General features: G+C 39.7%; 1 long non-coding RNA gene across 1 annotated transcript in view; it reads left to right on the top strand.

Moving 5' to 3' along the window:
• LOC115286578 overlaps window positions 1–3,339 on the top strand; it is a 9,358-nt gene extending 6,019 nt beyond the window's left edge. Inside the window, exon 3 of the long non-coding RNA XR_003906148.1 lies at window positions 3,256–3,339. This is a non-coding gene — a long non-coding RNA (uncharacterized LOC115286578). The remainder of the gene's footprint in view (window positions 1–3,255) is intronic.
• Window positions 3,340–14,105: the final 10,766 nt, after the last annotated feature.

Below are 14,105 nucleotides of genomic sequence, written 5' to 3'. Positions count from 1 at the left end.
TATATAGCAGCTTATCTATGATACATTCAAGATAAATGATACAATATATTATTTGTTCATAAGCTACAACACAGCCTGCTTAATACCTTTCCTTAAATTCCACCTCTATATTACAATATGCTTGAGGTCCATGCAAAAAAGTAGCTACCTTTTATGTAGGAAATGGATGATTAAGTCTTTGGTGTTGTAAAAGCAACTTCATTTAAACATAACCACCCCCACCACCAAAAAAAGAAGAGGAAAATAAAGTAAAGAAAATAATAAGGGAAAAACCCAAGACACACTTCCTATGGGGGGAAAAAACCCAGCAGCTTTAACCTTTTAAATAGATGCAGTTTATGATTTCTTGCTTGTATTAGTTTTCTTTTGTTAACATTTATTTATTTATTTATTTATTTATTTTATTTATTTATTTATTTTGAGAGAGAAAGAGAGAGAGAGAATGAGCACATGCACAGAAGTTGGGGAGAGGCACAGAGAGAGAATGCCAAGCAAGGCTCGAACCCATGAACTATGAGATCATGACCTGAGCCAAAATCATGTGTATAAGTCACCCAGGCACTCAGTTTGTATTACTTTTCTATTGCTGAGACAACATTGCCACACACTTAAAATAGCGCAAATTTATTACCTTATAGTTCTATGGGTCAGAAATCCAACATGGGTCTCACTGGCGACAAGCAAGGTGCTGAGAGAGCGGCATTCCTCTCTGGAGGCTGCTGGGAAGCACCCACTCCTTTGCTCCTTCAGGCTTTGGCAGCATTCAGTTCCCTGTGGCTTTCTGGCTGAGGTTCCCATTACCTTGCTGGCTGTCACCTCAGGCTGCCCCGTAGTTGCTAGAGGCTTCTCTCTAGTCAATGCACAAAGCGCCCTGCAGCTCAGACCAATACAGGGTGCCGAATACTCCTCATGCCTCTATTCTCTGATTCTTCTGCAGCTGCGTCTCTCCCGCTGCAACTTGGAAAGGTCCAAACTTAAAAAAAAAATTTTTTTTAATGTTTATTTTTGAGAAAGAGGGACACACAGAATCCAAAGCAGGCCTCAGGCTCCAAGCTGTCCGCAAAGAGCCTAAGGTGGGACTTGAACACACAAACCACCAGATCATGACCTGAGCTGAAGTCAGATGCTTAACGAACTGAGCCACCCAGGTGCCCTGAAAGGGTCAAACATTTAAATGCTCATGTGATTAGATTGTACCCATTTGGATAATCTCCCTGTCTCAAGGTCCAGACCTTTAATCACATCAGCAAAGTGACTTTTGCCACGTAAGGTTAACGTTTACAGATTCTGGGGATCACAGCATGAGCCACTTTGGGGATCGATATTCTGCCCGCAACACTAACACATACATGCCTGCTTCCACATGCACGTTTTGTTGATAGTGAAGCCCAGGATTGCTGAATGCTATTTTTAAAAATCATACTTGAGGATGTTTTAGAAGCCGGGCTTTCGGGAGCAAGAGCCTTATAAGCTTCCGTCTGGTGCCTTCTCCACAGACTTCAAAGAGCCATTTGCTTTTCCAGATGGTGTTTTAACATTTATACATAAATCTGGATACACAAAATAGCACAGGACTCACGTCTGGTGGTAAATTCAGAAGAATACTAAAGATGAAAAGGAGACAGATCCCCACCAGTCTTATAATGGTTCAATGTGAATAGGAAAACCTGAAGGTGACACACAGCCAACCTGCAGGGCAGAGTGGGCATCCAACTGCAGGTCACCCAGGGTAACCAAACTGGGCTCTGAGCAGTGACGTTGAGGCCTCCTGTGATGCAGCAAAACTGTAGCCACACAGAATTAAAATAATGCAGCAGTACATTGGCCAGAGGGCCAAGGACGGGCCTCCTATGTCCTGGGTTCTTTTCCATTCCAGGCCAGCTCTTCCATGCCCCATTCTTCCCCTTCAGAACTCTCACTAATCTTTCTTAGCATGGACCCACATTGCACCTTCAGGTCTGACCTTCCTCTGTACCTGTGTTCAGGCACAGTTAGGGCCCTGGTCCCTGAATGGGAAAATCTGTTCTCCATGTAGTACCCAAAGATTCTTCCTTTAGGCCCCAGGACATCTTGTGTTATCTTTGTGGGAACTCTCTATGACTTATTAATTGCTGTCCGTGGCCCAAGCCTCCAAAATCCCTTGTTTTGAGATCAAGCGAGTCACTGGTTGGTTGTTTTGGGATAAGTTAAGCTTGGTTTGGACATACTGTCTGGACTCTGTGACCAACATCCCGCAGCCACACCTTTAGTTCCCATTCCAAAGCCCTGTCTTAAAGAATTCCCCACACATTTCCTGTTTCTTGATGGAAGGAGGGATGGTTTATCCAACCTAATCTATGGTATATCCATGGTATGAGGAATAGAGATGCTGTATCTAATGTTAAATGGCTTGTTTAACATTATTTCATTCACCCAGTAAACTAACACTTACTCTTTGCCAGAAATAATCTTTGCCCTTAAGGAGCCCAGACTGTGATGAGAGACACAGATACAGATGATTATGAAACAGGTGAAAGGCTGAGACAGAGGCCACCTTGTGCCATGGCGGCATGCAGAGCAAGGGGACAAAGCCAGCTAGGAAAGTCAAAGAAGGCTTCCTGGAGGAAGTATCTCTCCAGCTGCTAACAAGTTATTTGATTACCTCTCTCTTTTGTGTGGTAATGCTTTTCAGTATTAAAAAATACAACACATTGGCTAAAAACAAGTTTGGAAAACTCAGACATAGAATTAACCTATACCTCCATCATCCCAACAAATCTTCATTTCTAAATTTCCACATATTTCCTTCTACTCAATATTTATTTATTCTGAGAAAGAGTGAGCAGAGAGAGGGAGAGAGAAAGAATCCCAAGGAGGCTCCACACTGTCAGCACAGAGCCTGAAATGGAGCTCAAACCACAAACCGTGAGATCATAACCCAAGCTGAAACTAAGAGTTAGACACTTAAAATGCCTGAACCACCCAGTACCCCTATTTTTTTTCCTACATATAAATATTTTACTCTGGGAGATTTTGTCTAACAAATAGTGTTTAACATGCAAGCACCACCTTCTAGACCTGGAAAATTTAGCCAATCACCAGTACATAGATTTGGAAATGCATACTACTTCATCCAAATTCCTTGACTTACTGAATATCCAAACATTTGGGGATTTTTCACATATTTTTTCATTACTGATTTATAATTTAATTCTGTTGTCATCAGAAAACATACTTTCTACAATTAAAATTATTAAAATTTATTATGACTTGTAGGAGGCGGATGCGAGACCCTGCCCGAGCCTCTAGTGCTCCCGCCCCCCCGGCCAGATACCGCGATGAGTGAGCGACCAATGCGAGGCCATGGGTCAGCCCTGCCTCTGCCAGCCTATCATGAGCTGCCGCGCAGCCTGGGCGGCAGGTATATATGGGGGAGCAAGCAGCGGGGAGAGGAAAAGGAAGAAGGAAGAAAAGAACCAATAAAAGTCTCTGCAACGAATCCCGGTGTCATCAGTTCTTCAAACTGCGGGCAGTTTGAGCGGCTCCGACAATGACTTGTTTCACAGACAACAAAATGGTTTATCATAGTGAATGTTCTGGATGCACTTGAGTGTACATCCTGCTTGTGTTGGACAGAACACTCTAGAATGTCAATTGAGTTATTTGGTTAGTAGGGTTATTCCAGTCTCCCTTATTCTTACGTATTTTTTATTTTCCTTTCTTTTATCCAAAAGGTGACATATTTCAGATATTCTTTTGCACTTTGTGCTTTTTTTCCCACATAAAAACATATCCTGGAAATAACACCAGCATTTTTCACAGAGCTAGAACAAGCAATCCTAAAATTTTTATGGAACCAGAAAAAACCCTGAATATCCAAAGCAATCCTGAAAAAGAAAACAAAGCTGAAGGCATCACCATTCTGGACTTCAAGATGTATTACAAAGCTGTATTCATCAAGACAGTGTAGTACTGGCACAAAAACAGACACTCAGATCAATGGAATAGAATAGAGAATCCAGAAATGGACCCACAAACATATGACCAACTAATCTTTGACAAAGCAGAAAAGAATATTCAAAGGAATAAAGACAGTCTTTTTAGCAAATGGTGTTGGGAAAACTGGAGAGCAACATGCAGATAAAAGCACTGGATCACTTTTCTTACACCATACACAAAAATAAATTTAAAATGGATGAAAGATCTACATGTTAGACAGGAAGCCATCAAAATCCTAGGGAAGAAAGTAGGCAAAAACTTCTTTGGCCTCAGCCACAGCCAACTTCCTACTCAACACATCTCTGGAGGCAAGGGAAACAAAAGCAAAAATGAACTATTGGGACCTCATCAATATAGAAAGCTTCTACACAGTGAAGGAAACAATCAGCAAAACTAAAAGTCAACTGACAGAATGAGAGAAGATATTTGCAAATGACCTATCAGATAAAAGGTTAGCATCCCAAATCTATAAAGAACTTATCAAACTCAACACCCCAAAAAACAAATAATCCAGTGAAGAAATAGGTAAAAGACATGAATAGACACTTCTCCAAAGAAGACATCCAGAGAGCTGACAGACACACGAAAAAACGTTCAACACCACTATCATCAGGGAAATACAAATCAAAACACAATGAGATACCATCTCACACCTGTCAGAATGGCTAACATTAACAACTCAGGCAACAACAGATGTTGGTGAGGATGCGGAAAAAGAGGATCTCTGTTGCACTGCTGGTGGATGAAATGTTCATTGCATGAAACATTCCTACGTAGTTCACTCCTTTTTATCATCAGTAGCATTCCATTGAATGAATGTAACACAATTTATCCATTCACAGTATTTTAGCATTTGGGTTGTTTTGATGATGAATAGAGCTACTATAAACATTTATATATACATTTAGTATGATCATTTGTTTTCATTTCTTTCAGCTAAATACATAGGAGTACTATTACAAGATAACATTATAAATATGTATTTAACTCTATAAGAAACTGATAAACTGTTTTCCAAAGTGGTGCGACATTTCAGAAGCATTCACTTTCTTTAATTAGGGATATCCTAAAAGTAAGTACCTCTTTAAATTTGGCACTCTCGCTTTGCCTCACTCACCTCACCTAGCACAAGTCCTGTCCTAATACATGTAGGACTATTTGGGCTATCTATTTCTTCTTGTTCAATCGCTGGTAATTTGAGTCTTTCAAAGAATTTTTCTATTTCATCTAAGTCCGATGTCAGGAAACATTTTCTATAAAAGGCCAAATAGCAAATATTAAAGCCTTTGCAGATCATATATATATTCACAGCCACATATTCTTTTCTCCTTCTTCTCCTCCTCCTCCCTCCTCTCTTCTTCTACTTCCCCTTCTCCTTCCTCTTCTTCTTCATCTTCTCCCCTCCTCCCCCTCCTCCCCTCCATCCTCCTCCTGTTTTCCTTCCTCCTCCTCCTATTCCTCCTCCTCCTCCTTCTACCTCTTCTAATAGCCTTTTTAAAAATGTAAAAACCATTCTTAGCTCATGGGTTCATTTAACCCAGAAACTATAACATGCTGACTTCTAATCTAAATTATCAAATTTTGAAGCATAAAGTTTATAATAGTCTTTTTTTCTCTGTTTAATAACTGTTTAATTGCTAAATATGTCATGTTTCTCATTCTGGTATTGGTAGTTTGTGTATTCTCTTTTACCCTTCCCCATCACTCTAGTTAGAGATTTATCCATTTTAATTGCTTTTCTTACAGAACCAGCTTTTTCTTTCTTTGGCTATCTCTATCAATTTTCCATTTTCATTTTCTCTCAAACTCGGTCTTCATTTCCTTCTTTCTGCAAAATTTGGATCTAATTTGCTTGTCGGGGTGTCTGTTTGGCTCAGTCAGAAGAGCATGAGACTCTTGATCTCAGGGTCATGAATTTGAGCCCCATATGGGTTGTCAAGATTACTTAAATAATTTCCTTTTTTAATTACTTTAAAATTTTGCTTCTCTTTTCCTAATTTCTTAAAATGCCTAGATCATTGATTTGAGACCTTTCTTTTTAATGCTCTAAATTTCCTTCTAGCTACATCATTAGCTGTATTCCACAGACTTTGATATTTTGCATTTTTAGTTTCATTCAATTCAAAATATTTTTTAAATTCCCTTTATTTCCTTTTGACTTATGGGCTATTTATAAATGTACATTCATTTCCAAATATTTAAGATTGTCTAAATATCTTTGTTTCTCTTTAATTCTAATATGCTTTGAAAACATAATTTGTATAATTTCAGTTGTTTTTATATGTTTTAGAGTTTGCATTATGGCCCAGAATATCATCTAGAGAGGTGAATGTTCGATGTGCCGTTGAAAAGAATGTGTATTCTGCTCTTGCTGGATGTAGTATTTCATAAATCTCAGTTAAGTCAGTTTGGATGATGGGTGTCTAGGACTTCTATATTCTTACTGAGTTTCTCTATACTTTTCCTATCCATAACTGAGATAGGACTGTGTAAAGTTTCTAACTATAATAGTGAATTCATCTGTTTCTTCTTTTAGTTCTTTCACTGTTTGCTACATGTATTTTAAAGTTCCATTGCGGGGTGCATGCGTGGCTCAATCGGGTAAGCATCCAACTCTTGGTTTTGGCTAAGTCATGACCTCATGGTTCATGGTTTCTAGCCTCACATCAGGTTGTCCTGATGGTGCAGAACCTGCTTGGGATTCTCTCTCTCTCTCCCTCTCTCTCTGGCCCTCCCCTGCTCTCTCACTCTCTATCAAAATAAATAAATAAACTTAAAAAAAATAAATTTCCGTTGCTAGGTACAGATATCTTAACATTGTTATTTCTTTTTGGTGAATTGACCACTTTATCATAATGTAATATCCCTCTTTATCTTTGCTAATATTCCTTGTTCTAAAGTGTAGTTTTTAATTTAATGTTGCCAGTACAGCTGGGGGGGTTGTTTAGCATTTGTTTTCAGTGTTTGCATCATAAATATATTTTGATTATTTGCTTTTAACTTATCTACTTTGCTTGTATCTTTAAAGTAGGTTTCTTCGGGGCGCCTGGGTGGCTCAGTCAGTTGATCGGCCAGCTTCAGCTCAGGTCATGATCTCATGATTCATGAGTTCAAGCCCTGCGTCAGGCTCTGTGCTGACAGCTAGCTTAGAGCCTGGAGCCTGCTTTGTATTCTGTGTCTCCCTCTCTCTGACCCTCCCCTGCTCATGCTATTTCTCTGTCTCTCAAAAATAAATTTAAAAACATAAAAAATAAAGTAGGTTTCTTCTAGACAGTATATATGATCTATCTCCATCCACTCCAAGAATCTAAACTCCCTGAGAACAGGGATTTCATTTATTTTGTTTGTAACTATATTTCTTGTGCCTAGAACACTGTTGGTCTTAAAGTACATATGTCAATCTTTACTGAATGCATAAACCATCTTAAACATGCTTCACTGGAAAAGGTTTTTTTATTTGAAAGTATAATCTGGTTTAGTTTCATCTCTCTAGTATTTATGCTGAGAGTCTTCATTTTTCTTTCTCTCCAATTTGATAAATGTAATCCCTGATGGGGGGATTGTTTTGACTTTTTTTACTTACTAGATTAACTTGCCAATTGAAACTTTGTCTTTTGAAGGTGATAGGTGTATACTTCAACTGAATTTCTCTTTTATTTTTCTCTCTCCTGAGATATCTCTCTTTTTTTAAGTTTGTTTATTTTGAGACAGCATGTCTCAAAGTGTGTGTGTGTGTGTGTGTGTGTGTGTGTGTGTGTGTGTGCATGTATGCATGCACCCACAAATTGGAGAAGGGAAGAGAAAGAGGAAAAGAGAGAATCCCAAGCAGGATCTGCACAGCACGGAGCCTGATGCAGGGCTCTGTCTCACAATTCATGAGATCCTGACCTGACCCAAAATCAAGAGTCAGATGCTTAATGACTGAGCCACCTACGCACCTCTCTCCTGGAATGTCTTAAAGTATGGTATATTTATTGTATCCCAGTGTAATAAGAATCTTTATCTATTAAAATTTTATTTTAACATTAAAAGAGATAAAAGGAATACCAGGCCTAGCAGAGTTTCCCTAGAATTGCCTGACAGTAGACATGCTCCAGGGCATTCCTAATATTACAAAGTTTCGCTAACATTAGATACTATCAACTACTTCATAGGCTCATAAGAGGTGCTCCCATGCTGTCTGAGCATCCCATCTATCTACTGCACTTACTCCAGAGCAAGAGCCGAAACTTTGGGAGTGCTCCCACAAAGGCACAGCCAAGCCCTCAACACGCTGTCCTGGCATTTGTGCCTCTCTGTCTCTGGTCTTGTGGGGATCCACAGGCCGCCATGTTAGGTGTTAACTGGCATTAGCTGTGTGCTGGCTCCTAACAACTCTGCAACCCCAGGATGTCATGAAGAACACTTGTAGAACATTGCCCCCTCTTTTGCAGTCGCTACCTTTTTCTCCAAAATGTTTTTATTGTGACAAAAATTCATATAACATAAAATTTACCAAGTTCCAGTTCAAGATGTCAACTTAGAAGGATCCTGAACTCACCTGCTCCCAGGGACACACCAAATCTACAGCTACATATGGAGGAACTGGTTCTGGAAAAAAATAAAAACAACTAAAACAGACTGACTCCTACACATAGGGCCGGAAAGAGAAGGCCCACATCAAAGCAGATAGGAGAGACTGGGACACAGTCTCACCATAAACCCCATCCCTGGCACAGTGACCAGGGAGTGGACTCAAAACCTGGAGCTTCTCTCCAAGGAACAAAGGATTTGAACCCCCATTGGGTGTCCCAATCATTATGTCCTAAATCTGAGAGAGAAGCCCCCAAAGCATCTGGTTTTGAAAACCAATGAGGTTCATGTCCAAAAGACCCGCAAGGCTAGACCAAATTGAGAGATGACTCTAAAAGGGCTCATATAGACTCACCAACCCCAGGGCTCAGCACTGAGGCAATCGATCAAGAGGTATCTAGACTTTCTGTAGATGAGGCTCATTTGCTAATTTTATTTTATTATTATTTATTTTTGAGAGAGACAGAGAGAGACATAGCATGAGCAGGGGAGGGGCAGAGAGAGGGAGACTCAGAATCTGAAGCAGGCTCCAGGCTCTGAGCTGTCGGCACAGAGTCTGACGTAGATAGAGCTCAAACCCAAGAGTCGTGAGATCATGATCTGAGCTGCAGTTGGATGCTCAAACTACCGAGCCATCTGGACGCCCCCTGTTTGCTAATTTTTAAGTGTCTCCCTGAGAGGCAGGCATCTAATTTAGCACACATTTAGGGGTCTGCTCTCTGGTGAGCACCATCTTTGTTCTCTCCCTGTCCCTTGTTACAGCCAGCGTCACACTCTCCCTCTGCAGTGCTCCAGAAGGGAGCTTTCACATGAGTGGTGCCCTGGTTTTTGCAGCTGCTGCTTAGGACACACCCCTTGATTGCCTGGCCCTGGAGGCCATAAGGGCTTTCCAATCCTGGGTGCCATGGGACTGTGACAATCAGAGTTTTTGGCAGACTACCACTCTGAAGGCATTGCACAGAGCAGAGTGAAATACACCCCTGTCTTTATCTGAAAGAGGCTATTTGCTTGTCCAAAAGCTTCAGTCTGATGGGTAAGCTTCTGGTTTGGCAAACAGCTTGGCCTGAACTGCTCCCAGGGAACACGGGCACAGTTTTTATGCTCTTCCTCTGCGTTGCTCCAGCCCACCAGGGTCTCCCAGAAAGGAGCTTTTACTCTTGTCTAACACCCTGATTTTTGCAGCTGCTGCCAGGAGGACACCTGTACATCACCTGCCTCTAATGGCCAGTGGGATTCACGCTCTTGGGTCCCAGGGGACTATAGTCAAAGGAGAAAGTTCTTTTTTTTCCCCAACACATTTCTCCCATCCCCAACCCCTTGCCTCTGGCAATGACCAATCTTATCTTTGTAACTATGCGTTTGGATTTTTGTTTGGGGTGTTTTGGGTTTCTTGTTTCATTTATTTATTTATTTTAGCTGTAGATTTTCTTTATTTTTTTCAATTGAAGTATAATTCACATACAACATTATATTAGTTTCATATTAGTTATTCAATGATTATATACATCACAACATGCTCACCATAAATGTAGTTACCATCTGTCATCACACAAAGTTATTATGCCATTTTCCATACTCCCTATGCTGTACTTTTCATCCCAGTGAATTATTTATTTTACAGCTGGAAGTTTGCATCTCTTCATCTCCTTCCCGTTTCACCCCTCCCCCCACTCCCCTCCTTTCTGGCAACCACCAGTGTGTTCTCTGTATTTATGAATCTGTTTCTGGTTTTTGTTTGGTTTTGTTTGTTTTACTCCTTAGATTTTGCATATAAGTGAAATCATAAAGTACTTGTCTTTCTCTGCCTGACTTATTTCACTTCACATAATACCCTCTAGTTCCATCCACACTGTCGCAAATGGCAAGATTTTATTCTTTTTATGGCTGAGTACTATGCCTTTGTATGTATATGCCACATCTTCCTTAATTTGACTACTGCAAATAATGATGCAATAAACATAGGAATGCATATATCTTTTTGAATTTGTGTTTTTGTTTTCTTCAGAAAATTCCCAGAAATGGATTAGTGGATCCAATGGTATTTCTATGTTTAACTTTTTTAGGAAACTTAATACTGTTTTTCATAGTGACTAACCCAACTTACATTCCCACCAACAGTGCAGGAGGGTTCCTTTTATCCCATATCCTCACCAACAATTGTTATATTGTTATATACTTTTGACTGCTAGCCATTCTGACTAGCGTGAGGTGGTGATTTTGTGTTTCCCTAATGATTAGTGCGATGTTAAGAATGTTAGCCATCTGTATGTCTTCTTTGGAAAAATGTCTCTTCTGGTCTTCTGCCTGTTTTTTAATTATATTGGGGGTTTTGGTGTTGATTTATATGAGTTCTTTATGTATTTTGAATATTAACCCCTCATCAGGTATATCATTTGCAAATATCTTCTCCCATTCAGTAGATGGCCTTTTTGTTTTTTTGACAGTTTCTTTTACTCTGCAAACTTTTTAATTTGATGTAGTCCCAATTGTGTATTTTGTTTTTGTTTCCCTTGCCTGAGGAGACAGATCCATATAAATATTGCAAAGGCCAATGTCCAAGGGTTTACAGCCTATGTTTTCTTTTTGGAGTTTTATGATTTCAAGTCTAACATTGAGGCTTCTAATCCATTTTTAGTCCATTTCTGTATGTGGTGTAAGAAAGCAATTCAGTTTCATTCTTTTATATGTAGCTGTCCTGTTTTCCCAACACTACTTATTAAAGAGACTGTCTTTTCCCCATTATATGTTCTTGCCTCCTTTGTCATAGACTAATTGACTGTATAAGCATGGATTTATTTCTAGGCTCTCTATTTGTTTGTATTCATCTATGTGTCTATTTTTGTGCAGGTACCATACTTTGTTGAATACTATTGCTTTGTAGTATACTTTGAAATCTGGTATTGTGATACCACCACCTCTGATCTTCTTTCTCAGTATTACTTCAGCTATTCGAGGTCTTTTTTGATTCCATAAAGTTTAGGACTATTTGTCCTAGTTCTGTGAAAAATACTGTTGGCATTTTGATAGGGATTACATTGAATCTGCATATTGCTTTTGGCACTGTGGATATTTTAACACTATTAATTCTACCGATTTATGAGCATGGACTCTTTTTCAATTTGTTTGTGTCATCTTCAGTTTCCTTGCTTTCCTGTGTCCCACAGGACTCTAACAATCAGAGAGACAGCTCTTGCAGACTACCACAACCAGGGCACTGCAGACAGCAGACTGAAATGCAGTCCTGTTCTTTCTGTGAAAGGGGCCTATTTATTGGCCCGGGAGCTTCACCGTGAGGAGCAGGCTTCAGGTTCAGCACACATCTAGAGGTTACAGACCTGCTCTCAGGGAGCTAGGCGAATTGTGTTATCCCTCTGCCTCACTGCAGCTTGCTGGTATCTCTCAAGGAATTTACATACCTGTCTGGAGCCCCAATTTTTGCAGCTGCCACCAAGGAGATACCTCTAGATCGCTTGACTTGGTGGCCTGTAGGAATTATGCTTGTGGCCCCACAGGCCTGTATATGTTTGCGTGCTTTAAAGGCTATTGCCTAGGACACCTGAGTGGCTCAATCAGTTTGAGCATGTGACTTTTGATCTCAGCTCAGGTCTTGATCTCAGGGTCATGAGTTCAAGCCCCATGTTGGGCTCTGCGCTGGGCAACAAGCCTCCTTTAAAAAAAGAAAAAGAAAAAAAAAGAAAAATGAAAAGAAAAAAGAATAAAGCTACTGCCTAAGGGTCTGGCTTCCAAACATCCTGAATCTATATGCTTATTGGGATCCTTCCCTATGAGATACTGACGTGTCTTGACACACCCTCAACACCTGGGAGCTATTAAAAATAAACAGGGGCACCTGGGTGGCTCAGTCAGTTGAGCATCCAACTTTGGCTCAGGTCATGATCTCAGTTTGCGAGTTCCAGCCCTGCATCAGGCTCTGTGCTGACAGCTCAGAGCCTGAAGCCTGCTTCGGATTCTGTGTCTCCCTCTCTCTCTCTGCCCTTCTCCACTTCATGCTTTCTCTCTCTCAAAATAAATAAACATTAAAAATAAATAAATAAATAAATAAATAAATAAATATAAAACAAACTGCTTGGACAAATCACAAAAGTTTCAGAGACAACCAAGAGCTAGGGCAGGACTGAATGATGAGTTTTATCTGCTACCCCATAACTCCTCTAAGATTGGGAGACATGACTATTTCATCTGATGCACAGAAACCAACACAGAAAGTCAATCGCAATAAAGAAACAGAGGAATATACTCAAAATGAAAGAACAAGTTAAAACCTCAGAAAGAAACCTTCATGAAACAGAGATAAGTAACATAAAAATTTCCAACTTCACCATGTTTAAGTGTATAGTTCAGTTGTATTGAATACATTCATAATGTTGAGCAACCCCCCCCCCATCCATCCCCAAAGCTCTTTTCATTTTGTAACACTGAAACTCTATACCTAAACTTAAACCATAACTTCCCATTCCGCCCTCTACCCAGCCCCTGGAAATCACCATTCTACTTTCAGTCTCTTTAATTTTGAAGGTTCTCAGTACTTCATGTAAGTGGAATCAGACAGTACTTGTCTTTTTTGTGACAGGCTTATATCACTTAGCACAAAGTTGTCAAGTTTTATCCTTGTTATCACATATATCAGATTTTCCTTCCTTTTTAAGGCGAAATAATATTCTACTGTATGTACAGACCACATTTCGTTCAACCATTTATCCACTGATGAACACTTCGTTGCTTCCATATTTTAGCTACTCTGAATAATGCTGCCGTTAACATGGATATTCAAATATCTCCTTTGGATTCTGCTTTCAGTCCTTTTGGGCATACCCAGAAGTTGAAGTACTGGATCATATAATTTTTTAAGTTCATTAAGTTAGTTCATTAAGTCTTTGAGGAACTGCTCTACTGTTTTCCATAGTGACCACACCATTTTACATCTCCACCAACACTATAAAGGGTTCCAATTCCTCAACATCCTCCAACCCTTGTGATTGATTCGGTTTTGCTTTTTGTTTTTGATAGTAGTCATCCAAATAAGGAGGAGGTAATCCTCACTGTGGTTTTGATTTGCTTTTCCCTGATAATTAGTGATGTTGAACATCTTTTCAAGTACTTGTTTTCATTTGAGTGTTTTTCTTTGGAGAAATAGCTATTCAAGTCCTTTGTTGATTTTCTTCATCAGGTTGTTTGGTTTCGCTGTTGTTGAGTTTTAGGAATTCTCTAGACATTCTGAATATTAATCCCTTGACAGATATATGTTTTGCAAATATTTTCTCCCGTTCTGTGGGTTGCCTTTTTGTTCTGTTGATATTGTCTTTTGATGCACAAAAGTTTAAAATTTTTGTGAAGTCCAATCTGTCTGCTTTTGTTGTCACTGACCATGCTTTTGGTGTCCTAAGAAATCATGCCAGATCCAATGTCATGAAGTTCTTGCTCTATGCTTTCTTCTAACCGTTTCATTGTCTTAGGTATAATATTTAGATCTTTGATACATGTGGAACTAATTTTTGTATATGATGTTAGGTAAGGATCCAATTTCATTCTTCATG

Source organism: Suricata suricatta, chromosome 3, assembly GCF_006229205.1.
Source record: "Suricata suricatta isolate VVHF042 chromosome 3, meerkat_22Aug2017_6uvM2_HiC, whole genome shotgun sequence".
Taxonomy (NCBI): domain Eukaryota; kingdom Metazoa; phylum Chordata; class Mammalia; order Carnivora; family Herpestidae; genus Suricata; species Suricata suricatta.
The sequence above is the reverse complement of the archived record's forward strand: the minus strand, read 5'-3'. Positions and strand labels throughout refer to the sequence as shown.